The sequence below is a fragment of the Heptranchias perlo genome, chromosome 3 (genome assembly GCF_035084215.1).
Source record: "Heptranchias perlo isolate sHepPer1 chromosome 3, sHepPer1.hap1, whole genome shotgun sequence".
In the NCBI taxonomy this organism is placed as follows: domain Eukaryota; kingdom Metazoa; phylum Chordata; class Chondrichthyes; order Hexanchiformes; family Hexanchidae; genus Heptranchias; species Heptranchias perlo.
In genome coordinates this window covers 141,462,899-141,475,038 of record NC_090327.1, presented here as the reverse complement: position 1 = coordinate 141,475,038, position 12,140 = coordinate 141,462,899, and the positions used below count along the sequence as shown (strand labels likewise).

Genomic DNA, 12,140 nt, shown 5'->3' with positions numbered 1-12,140 from the left:
AAGAGTGGGGGAGTGGGACTAGCTGGATTATCCTTGCATAGAGCAGGTGCGGACTTGATGGGCCGAATGGCCTCCTTCCATGCTGTAACCTTACTATGATTCTATGATTCTAACCAGAATAAATGTGATGTTTCCTCCACTCGAGACACAAGGAACAGTGCAGCCAGCTCCTTCTCACACACAGTAGGTACATTATCACCCACAGAGCACGGAGACACAAGCAGTTCATCAGTTCCACAGTCGCAGACAGCAAAAGCAGTCAGTCCCACACTGATCCCAAGCTCCACAGACACATTTTCAATTCAACAGTCAAACAGAGCAGGAGAGATAGACGTTATATCCATTTCACTCCATCTCAGTACCGCTGACAGGTAGATACAAAAATCCCAGTCCAAAATCATGCCCACTATCAGGTGAAATACACTGTGCCAATCTCGCAATAGTGCAGCCTTAAATATATATTAAATACCAGACAGAACTGACACACGGTGCGGGATTAAAAGTTATAGAATGAATCCAATAATGCACCCCGACATTAAAATTAAATAACAACTAGTAACTCATACACATTACGAATATAAAAGATGCAATATCCATCCCAATAGTATATCCTGAGATATCAATTACATACTAGTCTAAAACTCACGAACAGTATCAGATTGAGAGATGCTGGAAGAAAGTGTAATCTGTGAAACATATTAGATACCAGTTGAGCACTCACCCTTATTATGAAACATATGAAAAGATCCAGTGTCAATTCCATTAGTGCAGACTGAGCTTCACATTACACACTAATCCAAAAATCTCATATAGCGTCAGACTGAGATAGATTATCAAATCCATTAGTTTTCACCGTGATACAGATTTAATACTGGTCCAAAAGGAGCACATATTGTCTCATTAAAATCTACAGCAAGAAATACTGAAGTCCATCCATATTTACAAATTAATTACTAGGCAGAAAACTATTTATACATTAATATATTAAAGATAGTTTCAAACACCATTCTATAAACTGAGGTGCAAATTAAATGCAGATACAGAATGAATCCTGACTTGTGCACTGTCCCAGAGACTGACAGATACAGAATGAATCCCACACTGACACACAGCACCAGAGACTGACAGATACAGAATGAATCCCACACTGACACACAGCACCAGAGGCTGACGGATACAGAATGAACCTCGCACTCGCATGCGGTACCAGAGATGGATTTAAACGTTAGTTAGATAAGGGCATGAGGGAGAAAGGATTAGAAGGATATATTGATAGGGTGAGATGAATTCAGGTGGGAGGAGACTCGTGCGGCACCCATAACCGAACCCAATACTCTACTGTGGACCAACCAGAAATCTGTATAACTGTGACATGACTTCCACTCCTTTTTATTCCAGTTCCCTTAAGATAAAAATCAAAATTCCATTACCATTTTAGCTTTTGTTTAGCTATCTATTAGCTTTTACTGATTTCTGTACTTCGACCCCAAAATCTCTCCGTCCCCTACAGTTCCTAGCTTCTCAACATTTTGAAAATACTCTGATCTATCTGTTTTAGGTCCAAAGTGGATGACCTCATAATTTCCTACATTGAACGCCATCTGCCACAGTGTTGCCCACTCACTTAATCTCTTCAGCCGGATATCAGGTGAAGAATTACTTTCTGTTGTGTAATATCCATTCATTGTGGGTTGGCGACTTCTACTGGGCGGAAACGGGAACTGCAACAGAGCGAGACAGGATCCGTCAGAAACCAGTTTAAGTGAAGGACAAAATCCAACAGCCTGCTGTGTCCATTCAGGGTCTGATCAATGTCACTTTGCAACTTTCTGCTCCCATCTAAACGATTTAGTGTGCCACTTAACTTAGTGTCGTCAGCAAACTTGGATATATGGCTCATTATTCCTGCTATAGAGCTCCCAATAAGGAAAATGTAGGTTGAAAGGATTCTTTTATAAGTTATACAAAGCTATTTTTTTTGAAACAAAATCCACTTTAACTGTATCAAATTAGATTCCAATCTTGCAGTTTCTGAAAGAAGTGGATTCAAACTGAATTGCGATGGCCGGGAATCGAACCCGGGTCAACTGCTTGGAAGGCAGCTAGGCTCACCACTATACCACCATCGCTAACCGCTGATTATATGCTATTTCCTTGAAATTGGTAACTGAACCAATTTCAAACGCATTCATAGAATCTTAGAATAGTTATTGCACAGAATGAGGCTATTTGGCCCATCGAGCCCGTGCCGGGATGACTGCGACTTTAATTACTGACAATAAAATAGTTGCCAAACATCAGACCCTGAAGGGACACAGCAGACTGTTGGATTTTGTCCTTCATTTAAACTGGTTTCTAACGGATCCTTTCTCGCTCTGTTGTAGTTCCCGTTTCTGCCCAATAGATGTCGCCAACCCACAATCAATGGAAATTACACAACAGCCAATCATTCTTCACCTTATATCGGACTGAAGAGACAGTCGATACCTGAAATACTTGACCAGCTGGAAATACATTTTGCCGCAGCTCACATCAGCCATTGAGTAAAGTTAAATAATTACATTAAATCATTACAGAGACCTGACTACCAGCTGGGCACGAATGGCAGATTAATATCCAAGTCTATAAGATCTGTAGAAAGGACAGGGAAATAGAGAAAGGAGGAGGAGTAGCAGTATTACTAAAGGGTAATATTACAGCAGTGGAAAGATAGAATATCAGTGAGAGTAAGCGGGCAATGCGAACAATCTGAGTGTGACCAATCACAATTGGCCCCACTGTATTCCTCCAGAAGGAATAAGGGCGAGTGCGGGACGATTTCTTCATTCTTTGTGAAAGTGTTTGTGAGATTGTAGAAATGTCTGGAAGAGGAAAAACCGGCGGTAAAGCTCGGGCCAAGGCCAAGTCTCGCTCATCCCGGGCCGGACTGCAATTCCCTGTGGGCCGTGTTCACAGGCTCCTGTGAAAGGGGAACTATGCTGAACGCATGGGTGCCGGAGCCCCGGTCTATCTGGCTGCTGTGCTCGAGTATCTGACGGCTGAAATCCTCGAGCTGGTCGGTAACGCGGCCCGCGACAACAAGAAGACCCGCATCATCCCCAGACACCTGCAGCTGGCCGTCCGCAACGACGAGGAGCTCAATAACCTGCTGGGAGGGGTGACCATCGCTCAGGGCGGGGTGCTGCCTAATATCCAGGCCATGCTGCTGCCGAAGAAACAGGAAAAGGACAGGACCAACTTGATTAAATCCTGTGAAGAAGTAACAGCAAGAATAGACAAGGTTAATGTGGTGGATGTAATATATTTGCATTTTCAGAAAGTCCGCATTTTAGACTGATGGCTAAGTTCAAAGCATGTGGAATCAGGGTCAGGTGGCAGAATGGATAGCAAGCTGGCTCCAAAACATAAAACAGGGAATAGGGGTTAAGGGTAGTTACTCAGACTGGAATGGACTGGGAAGTGGTGTTCCACAGGGAATGGTGCTGGGACCACTGTTGTTCACAGTTTACATTAACGGTTTGCATCCAGGAATCGGAAATACAATTTCAAAATTAGCTTACGACACCACATTGGGCGGTGTAGTTAATAGAAAGGAAGAATGTGTCAAAATGCAAGAGGATATTAATAAACTTGAAGAATAAGAAGATCACTTACTGCTTGGATAATAAGAGTCTCAACGGGATAGAAGAGCAAAGGGATCTCGGGGTAAAGACACACAAACCACTGAAAGTAGCGACGCAGGTTAACAAGGCCATAAAAAGGCAGATCAAGCACTGGGGTTCATTTCTAGAGGGATAGAATCGAAAAGCAAAAAAGTTATGTTAAACTTGTATAGAACCTTGTTTAGACCACACTTGGAGTATTGTGCACAGTTCCAGTCTCCACATTATAGAAGGAGAATGTGCAAAAAAAGATTCACAGGGATGATATCAGAAATGAAAGAATATTCTTATCAGGAAAGGCTGAAAAAGTTGCGGCACTTTTCTCGAGAAAAGAGAAGGCTGTGGGGTGACCTGATAGAGGTCTTTAAGATAATGATAGACTTTGATAGGGTAGATGTAGGGAAAATGTTTCTTCATGTGGGGAGTTCAAAGCTACAGGGAACAAATATAAAATAGTCGCCAATAGGGAATTCGGGAGAAACATATTTACCCAATATTAGAATGTTGAACGCGCTACCACAGGATTAGTTGAGGCAAATAGCACAGCTGCGTTTAAGGAATAGAAGGATATCCTGATAGGGTTAGATGAAATAGGGTGGGAGGAGTCTCGTGTGGAGTATAAATGCCGGCACAGAACAGTTGGGCCGAAAGGTCTGTTTCTGTGCTGTAGTTTTGATGTAATTCGATGTAAAGGCTCTTTTCTGAGCCACCCGCTGTATGTGTGACAGGGCTGGTTACCGTATGAAGAGAGACGCTGATATCATGCTACCAGTGTTGCTTTGAGCTGCCTTTGGCTCGTTGTAGACGAGGGGGTATTAATGGGACTGGAGTCGGGCAGCGACCAAGACCAGTACTTTAAAAGGTGACTTATGGACCCCAGTCCACACATCACCAGATTTCTTATATTTATTTACACTACTTGCCATGCTGGGCTCAAAAAGCATCTCGATAACTGCTCGACTTTATACATCTGTGGAATTCAGCGCTTTGCTCCATTTCTGTTCTATTTTGTTGGATTATTTACATAACGCATCAAACACACTGGGGAATCACTGAAATGTAACTCTGTAGAGAAATGAAAAACAGTGAATTGCCTGATGCCCAGGAGATCAGAAATATTACTCGTCTTTCGTCTTGTTAACAAGTAAACCGTATTTAAAGTCCACCTGCCCGCTTTGGTTCCACATGGGAGATTAATCAGGGAGAGCAGGAAGGGAGGAGTCAGAGTGACGGACAGAGCGGAGAGCGGCCTCTGATCTTCCAGCTCCATCTCCAGTTCTCTCCAACCGCCAATTCCAAACCGTTTATCGATAATGAAACCGGAACACAGCGCTCCCTACAAACCCTTACAGACTCGGCCTTCATATTCAAGGTATTACAGAAATCCGAAACTTTCAAATAAGAGAGGGAGACAGACACGGTGACGGAGAGAGTGGAGAGACACAGTGACAGACGTACGCAGTAGCAGTTCCAGACTGACCTGTAAAGTTCGTTTTTATCCAGAAAGATCTCCTTGAAGAAACAGAAGATGCAATCTCATCTCTCACTGATATTGTACCAGAGACAAACACACTCAGGGACAGTGTAGAGTGACAAAAACAATGGGCCACATTTAACCCTCTCTTGCCTGTTGTACTATATTCGGGTTTGCAGCTCTGGCCCATTCGGTATTACGTTTAGTGATCAAGAGTTTAACTCTGATTAAATTATTCTGGGACGGTTCTGTCAGATATTAATCCTACACGGTCCCAACAAACACACCGACTCCCACTTCCCTCCCACCTTTCTCCAGGATTGGTTTGAGAAATCCGCTCTCCAGTTTCTTCCTCACGCGTCAGTTTTATCAGTAAAGGTTCCAAGAATGAACAGAATCTATTGGCTCATTTCAGAGCCGTCCACTTTATCTATGAAAGAATCTTTACGCCAAAAGATACCGCGAGAAACAGCAGGGATGGAAACATCTGGTTTAATAGTTGGAGATTGTAAAGTCAGTCTGGATTCCAGCGTTAGGCACTGGTGGAATCCCATCTGTTTTCCATTCTGGTGCCTGTTCCTGCTCTGCCTGTAGACCCCATTCCCTCTGACCTTTCCCCCAGACCCACTTCCTTTGCTCAGACTGAAAAATTCCAACTGGGGAAAGTTTCCATCGATTTTTGTATTCAGAATTAAACCTGATATCTGCGCATGCGTCATTCAGCCCCGCCCCCAGAGCTGGTTGTTGGTGAGCAGAAGAGCGCATGCGCGCTCCCCTCCCCCTGCTCGGCCTGTGGGGCCATTCCCTCAGTGAGTGGAAGAAGATGGTTTAAAACAGGCGGGAATGGAGAGATCACGGCCCCGGGGTAAGGGAGCAAACAGCAGCCTCGTTACAGCAGCTCATCGCTCCGGGACCGTGTCCGCAGATGGGCTCAGAGATCGGCATTGAGACCGGGGTAAGTTCAGGGGGAGTCCGGGGGCTGTTTGTAAGAGGCGGAGTGGATCAGGAACTGGTCCCGGAACATGGAGTGAGCGGGGAAGGGAGAGACCATTCTGGGGCTGTGTGTGTACAGGGTGTGTCCAGGGTAAGGGAGACAGAATGAGAAGAACCTGCTATTTAAAATCATTGCTGCTTTCTCTCCCCAAACCAGTAGTGAATGTTCCTGGTTTAGTTCCAGTCTCACCCTGTTTGTTGTTATTGGACAGTGAACAGTGGAAACAGAGCCGGACAGTAAGGATGTGGGGAGTTATACAAAGATCATCTATTGCAGGCATCAGGTGAGAAGCGTGAAGGCCACATTTTAAACAGCGACTGTTTGGTATTGGATGAACGGTTCGTCCAATGGGAGTGGGGATTAGAAAACTGACCTGCACAAAGGTCCCTGCCCCATCGGGTAGTCCCATTTATGGACCAGGACAGGGTTGGGTTGTGTCTGGATGTCACTAAATTGTTATGTAACAGCCCAACACCCCTGGTATGCAGAAGCTGAGTGCTGCAGCACTGCAGTGGAGTCAGACACTGACACTGTATCGCTGGTTTTCATTTATGGATATTCAAAATGATGATTAACAGAGATATTAAACTGATCACTTTTGTATTTTCTACCTCACCTGTTCTTGAGTTACAAGAGATATTTTTTCTTCCTACAGGCGAATCCTTGAACGACCAGAATAAATGTGAAGTTTCCTCCACTCGAGGCACAAGGAACAGTGCAGCCAGCTCCTTCTCACACACAGTAGGTACATTATCACTCACAGAGCACAGAGACACAGACAGGTCATCAGTTCCACAGTTTCAGGCAGCAGATGTCGTCAGTCCCAAACTGATCTTAAGTTCCAGAGACACACAGAATCATAGAAAGGTTACAGCACGGAAGGTCCATTGAGTCCGCGCCAGCTCCTCGCAAGAGCAATCCAGCTAGACCCTATCCACGTAGCCTTGCAATTTTTCTTTCCTTTCAAGTACTTATCCAATTCGCTTTTGAAGGCCATGATTGAATCTGCCTCCACCACCCCCTTGGGCAGATCCTTACCACTCCCTTTGTAAAAACGTTTTTCCTCATATGTCAACTTTGGTTCTTTTGCCAATCACCTTAAATCTATGTCCTCTGGTCCTTGACCCTTCCGCCAATGGGAAACAGTTTCTCTCTATCTCCTCTGTCTAGACCCTTCATGATTTTGAATACCTCTATCAAATCTCCTCTCAACATTCTCTGTTCCAAGGAGAACAATCCCAGCTTCTCCAGTCTATCCACCGTCAGAGGGAATGGCATCTACAGGCAGTGCAGGAACAGGCACCAGAATCTAAAACAGATGGGATTCCACCAGTGCCTAATGCTGTAATCCAGACTGACTTTACAATCTATAACTATTAAAGTCCCTCATCCATGGAATCATTCCAGTAAATCTCTTCTGCACCATTTCTAAGGCCTTCACATGTTTCCTGAAGTGTGGTGCCCAGAACTGGAGACAATCCTCCAATTGTGGCTGAACCAGTGTTTTATAAATGTTCATCATGACTTCCATACTTTTGTACTCTATGCCTCTATTTACAAAGCCCTGGATCCTGTATGCTTTTTTAACCACGTTCTCAACCTGCCCTGCCAACTTCAATGATTTGTGCATATATACCCCCAGATCTCTCTGTTCCTGTACCCCTTTTAGAGTTGCACCCTCTAGTTTCTATTGCCTCTCCTTGTCCTTTCTAGCAAAATATATTACTTCGCATTTTTCTGCGTTAAATTTCACCTGCCATGTGTCCGCCCATGCCAGCAGCCTGTATATATCCTCTTGAAGCCTATCACTAACCTCCTTACTGTTTACTGCCCTTCCAAGAAAAGCAGTGGTCCGAGCACTGACCCCTGGGGAACACCACTGTACACCTCCCTCCAGTCGGAAAAACAACCGTTCACCCCTACACTCTATTTCCTGTCCCTTAGCCAATTCAATATCCATGGGCCATAATCTTGGTGATCAGCTTACCAGGCGGCACTTTATCAAATGGCATTTGAAAATCGATATACACCACATCAACTGCATTGCCCTCATCTATCCTCTCTGTTACCTCTCAAATAACTCTATCAAGTTAGTTAAACATGATTTGCCTTTAACAAATCCATGCTGGCTTTCCCTAATCAATGCACCCTCGTCCATTTTCAATCCAACAGTCCAACAGACCAAGTGAGGCAGACGCTGTTTCCAATTCACCCTAATTAAGTGCCGCTAACAGGTAGTTACAAAAATCCCAGCCCAAAATCACGCTTTCAGATTGAAAGCTACAGTGTCAATCTCACAAGAGGGAAACATTAGCTATGAATTAAATACCAGATAGAAATACATATGGTACCCAGTTGCAAGGTATAGAATAAATCCCAATAATGTACCTCGAGATTCAAATTGTATACTAGCCCAGAATGCACACAGATGTGAGTTTAATACATACAGCAGCCATCCAAATAGTGTACTATGAGATACAAATTGCATATAAGTCCAAAACCCATGTACAGTAACGGAAACGTCGAAAGATAGTGTAACCCAAGAAACAAATTAAATACCAGTTCAGGATGCACTCATAGTATGAGGTTTAATGATGCAGTATCAATTCTATTAGTGCAGACTAAGCTACACATTACATACCAGACAAAAATCTAATAGTGTCACACTGAAAGATACAGAATCAATCAGTTTCAAAGAAACATTATCATTCAGAATTGTATTCACAGAGATGCAGATTTAATAGTAGTCCAAAAAGTGTGCACATTGTCTGATTAAAACTTACAGCATCATATTGTAGATTGTATTCATATTTCCCAAATAAATAATAAGAAACTATGTAAACATTAAGATATTAAAGCTACAGATTTGAACAACATAACATGAGAGAAAAATTACAGACAGATACCGAGTGAATCTCACAGACAGATACAGATTGATTGATACAGAATAATTCCCACACTGGCATACATTATCAGGGACTGACAAATACCAAGTTAATTCCACACTCACATAAAGTACCAGGGTTGGAAAGATACAGAATGAATCCCACACTCACATAAATTACCAGAGACTGAAAGATACAGAATAAATCTTACAGTTACCTACATTAATGCAGACTGAGTTACATACTAAATAACACTCCAAAAATCTCAGTGTCAGATTGAAAGATAGTGTGTTAATTCTGAGACAAATTCAGCCTGAAATAAACAGTAGTCCATTAGTACAGACTGAACTACACATTACATACCAATTCAAAAATGTCACCATATCAGTTTGAAAGATAACTTAGCATTCAAAATTGTACTCACAGCAATACTGATTTAATACTAGTCCAAAAAGTGCACACTTCATCTGATTAAAACCTACAGCATCAAATCCAAAATTGTATCCATATTTACCAATTTAAGCTATTTAAACATTAAGATAATAAAGCTACAGTTTCAAATGTCATAATGTAATCTGAAAGAAACATTACATAAAGATACAGAATGTATCTCACTCTCAGATACAGTACTAGACAGTGACAGATGCAGAATGAACCCCACACTCACATACAGTATCAGGGACTGACAGATTCTAAATTAATCCCACTCCCCTATAAAGTACCAAAGACGGAAAGATACAGAATGAATCCCACAATCACACAATGTCAGGGACTGCATATTTTGATGAATCCCACACTCTAATAAAGTACCAGAGACTGACAGGTAAAGTATGAATCCCACACACACACACACAGTACAAGAGACATTGTGTACAGAATGAATCCTACACTCACATAGAGTACCAGAGACTGACAGATACAGAATGAATCCCACACTATCATACAGTATGAGAAACTGCATATACAGAATGAATCCCACAGTCACACCCAGTAACAAAGTCTGACAGGTACATGATGAATTCCACAGTCACATATTACTGGAGACTGCATGTACAAAATGAATCTCAGACTCACATAGAGTACCATGAATCCCACATTCACACACAGTACCAGAGACAGAGCTACAGGATGAATCTCACAGTCACCTACAGTAGTGCAGACTGAGCTACACATTATATACAAGTCCAAAAAACTGATACAGAATCAGACTGAAATATACAATACTCCATTCATGCAGACTGAGCTACACATTATATAAAAGTTCAAAAATGTCACCATGTCAGTTTGAAAGATAAATTGTAATGCACAATTGTGTTCACAGAGATACAGATTTAGTACTAGTCCAAAAAGCACACACATTATCTGATTCAAAGTTACAGCATCAAGTTTTAAATTTTATACATATCTACCAATTAAGCACTTGGAAAAAAATTAATACATTAAGGTATTAAACATACATTTTTGAATGTCATACTATAAACTGAGATACAAATTACATACAGGTAAAGAATGAATCTCACACTCAGATACAGTGCCAGAGACTGACAGGTATAGAATGAATCCCACACTCACACAATGTAACAGAGACTGACAGATACAAAATGAATTCCAAACTCACATATAGTACCAGAGAATGACAGATAAAGAATGAATCTCACACTCTCACACAGTACCAGGGACTAACATATGAACATAAGAAATAGTAGCAGGACTAGGTCATATGGCCGTTCGAGCCTGCTCTGCCATTCAATAAGATCATGGCTGATCTTCGACCTCAACTGACAGATACGGAATGAATCTCATATTCACATACAGTACCAGAGACTGACAGATACAGAATGAATCCCACACTCACACACAGTACCAGAGACTGACAGATACAGAATGAATCCCACACTCACACACAGTACCAGAGACTGACAGATACAGAATGAATCCCACACTCACATAGAGTATCAAAGACTGACAGGTACAGATTGTATCTCACTCACACACAGTAATACAGACTGAACGAATGTTGCTCACATACAGTAACACAGACAATCTGTATTAACATTATTCAATATTGATTGAAATCATAATCTCTAAATCAGTCCGATTTTGTGGTACTAAATTGTGTAACAAGAGAGACAGAGAGGAAAATACTGTAAAATAGTGAGAGGAATTTAATACAACTTGACAACCGTTGTTTGGTCTAATGAAATGTACTCAAAGCTCGTCTCCATTCCCACTATTTCTAGATCCCACCGTCCAATATAATATGAACATTATTGTCCGCTGTGACCCTCTGTGATCGGTAAACTTCAATGGACCGAAATGTGGTGACATCTGCTGGCAGGAAGCGAGAACTGGAACAGAGCGGAACAAATTCACATTCTGTGTCAGGGTGACAGAAACAGGACAGTGAGCAATGTGAGGAAATAGTTTGTCTGTAAGTTCCACTCTCGTATTGTTTCACATTTTGAGAGTTGAAAATTAAAATAATCGGTTCTTAATAACATATTTTTCTACTCATTCGATTCTTGTAAATATTCCCCCCGATATTTCACTGTACATTGAGCAGTATTTTTGCCTGATTTCTCAGGACACTATTTACATTACTTCAAATAAACCAAACAAAAATGTGGAAAAATAGTGAGCGCCATGTTGAAAATTTCACAGGAAAGAATCGAAAGGGAAAGTGATGGAATACAGAAAGAATAAACATAAGAAAATAAGAAATAGGAGCAGGAGTAGGCCACACGTCTCCTCGATCCTGCGTTCGATAAGATCATGCCTCATCTTCGACCTCAACTCCACTTTCCTGCCCTATCCCAATATCCTATCCTTCGCCTAGAGTCCAAAAAATTATCTCAGCTTTGAATATACTCAACGATCATCATCCACAGCCCTCTGTGGTAGAGAATTCCAAAGATTGACAGCCCTCTGAGTTAAGAAATTCCTTCTCCTCTCTGTCTCAAACGGCAGGCCCGTTATCTTGAGACTACACCCCAACTTCCAGACTCTCCAGCCAGGGGAAACAACCTCTCAGCATCTACCCTGAGAAGCCCCCTCAGAATCTTGTATGTTTCAATGAGATTATTTCAGTCTTCTAAACACCAGAGAGTATAGGCCCATTCTATTCA

General features: G+C 42.0%; 2 long non-coding RNA genes, 1 other non-coding gene and 1 pseudogene across 3 annotated transcripts in view; 2 read left to right on the top strand and 2 right to left on the bottom strand.

Annotated features, from left to right (window-relative positions):
• LOC137320280 (uncharacterized) overlaps positions 1 to 12,140 on the bottom strand; it is a 410,687-nt gene that overhangs the window by 18,447 nt on the left and 380,100 nt on the right. The window lies entirely within an intron of this gene.
• Positions 2,058 to 2,129, bottom strand: trnag-ucc (transfer RNA glycine (anticodon UCC)). The gene has a single exon. It is a non-coding gene; the product is annotated as a tRNA-Gly (tRNA).
• LOC137305780 (histone H2A-like) lies at positions 2,858 to 3,337 on the top strand (annotated as a pseudogene).
• On the top strand, positions 5,872 to 11,515 carry LOC137320279 (uncharacterized). The gene is made up of 3 exons (XR_010962427.1): positions 5,872 to 6,091; positions 6,786 to 6,871; positions 11,256 to 11,515. It is a non-coding gene; the product is annotated as an uncharacterized lncRNA (long non-coding RNA).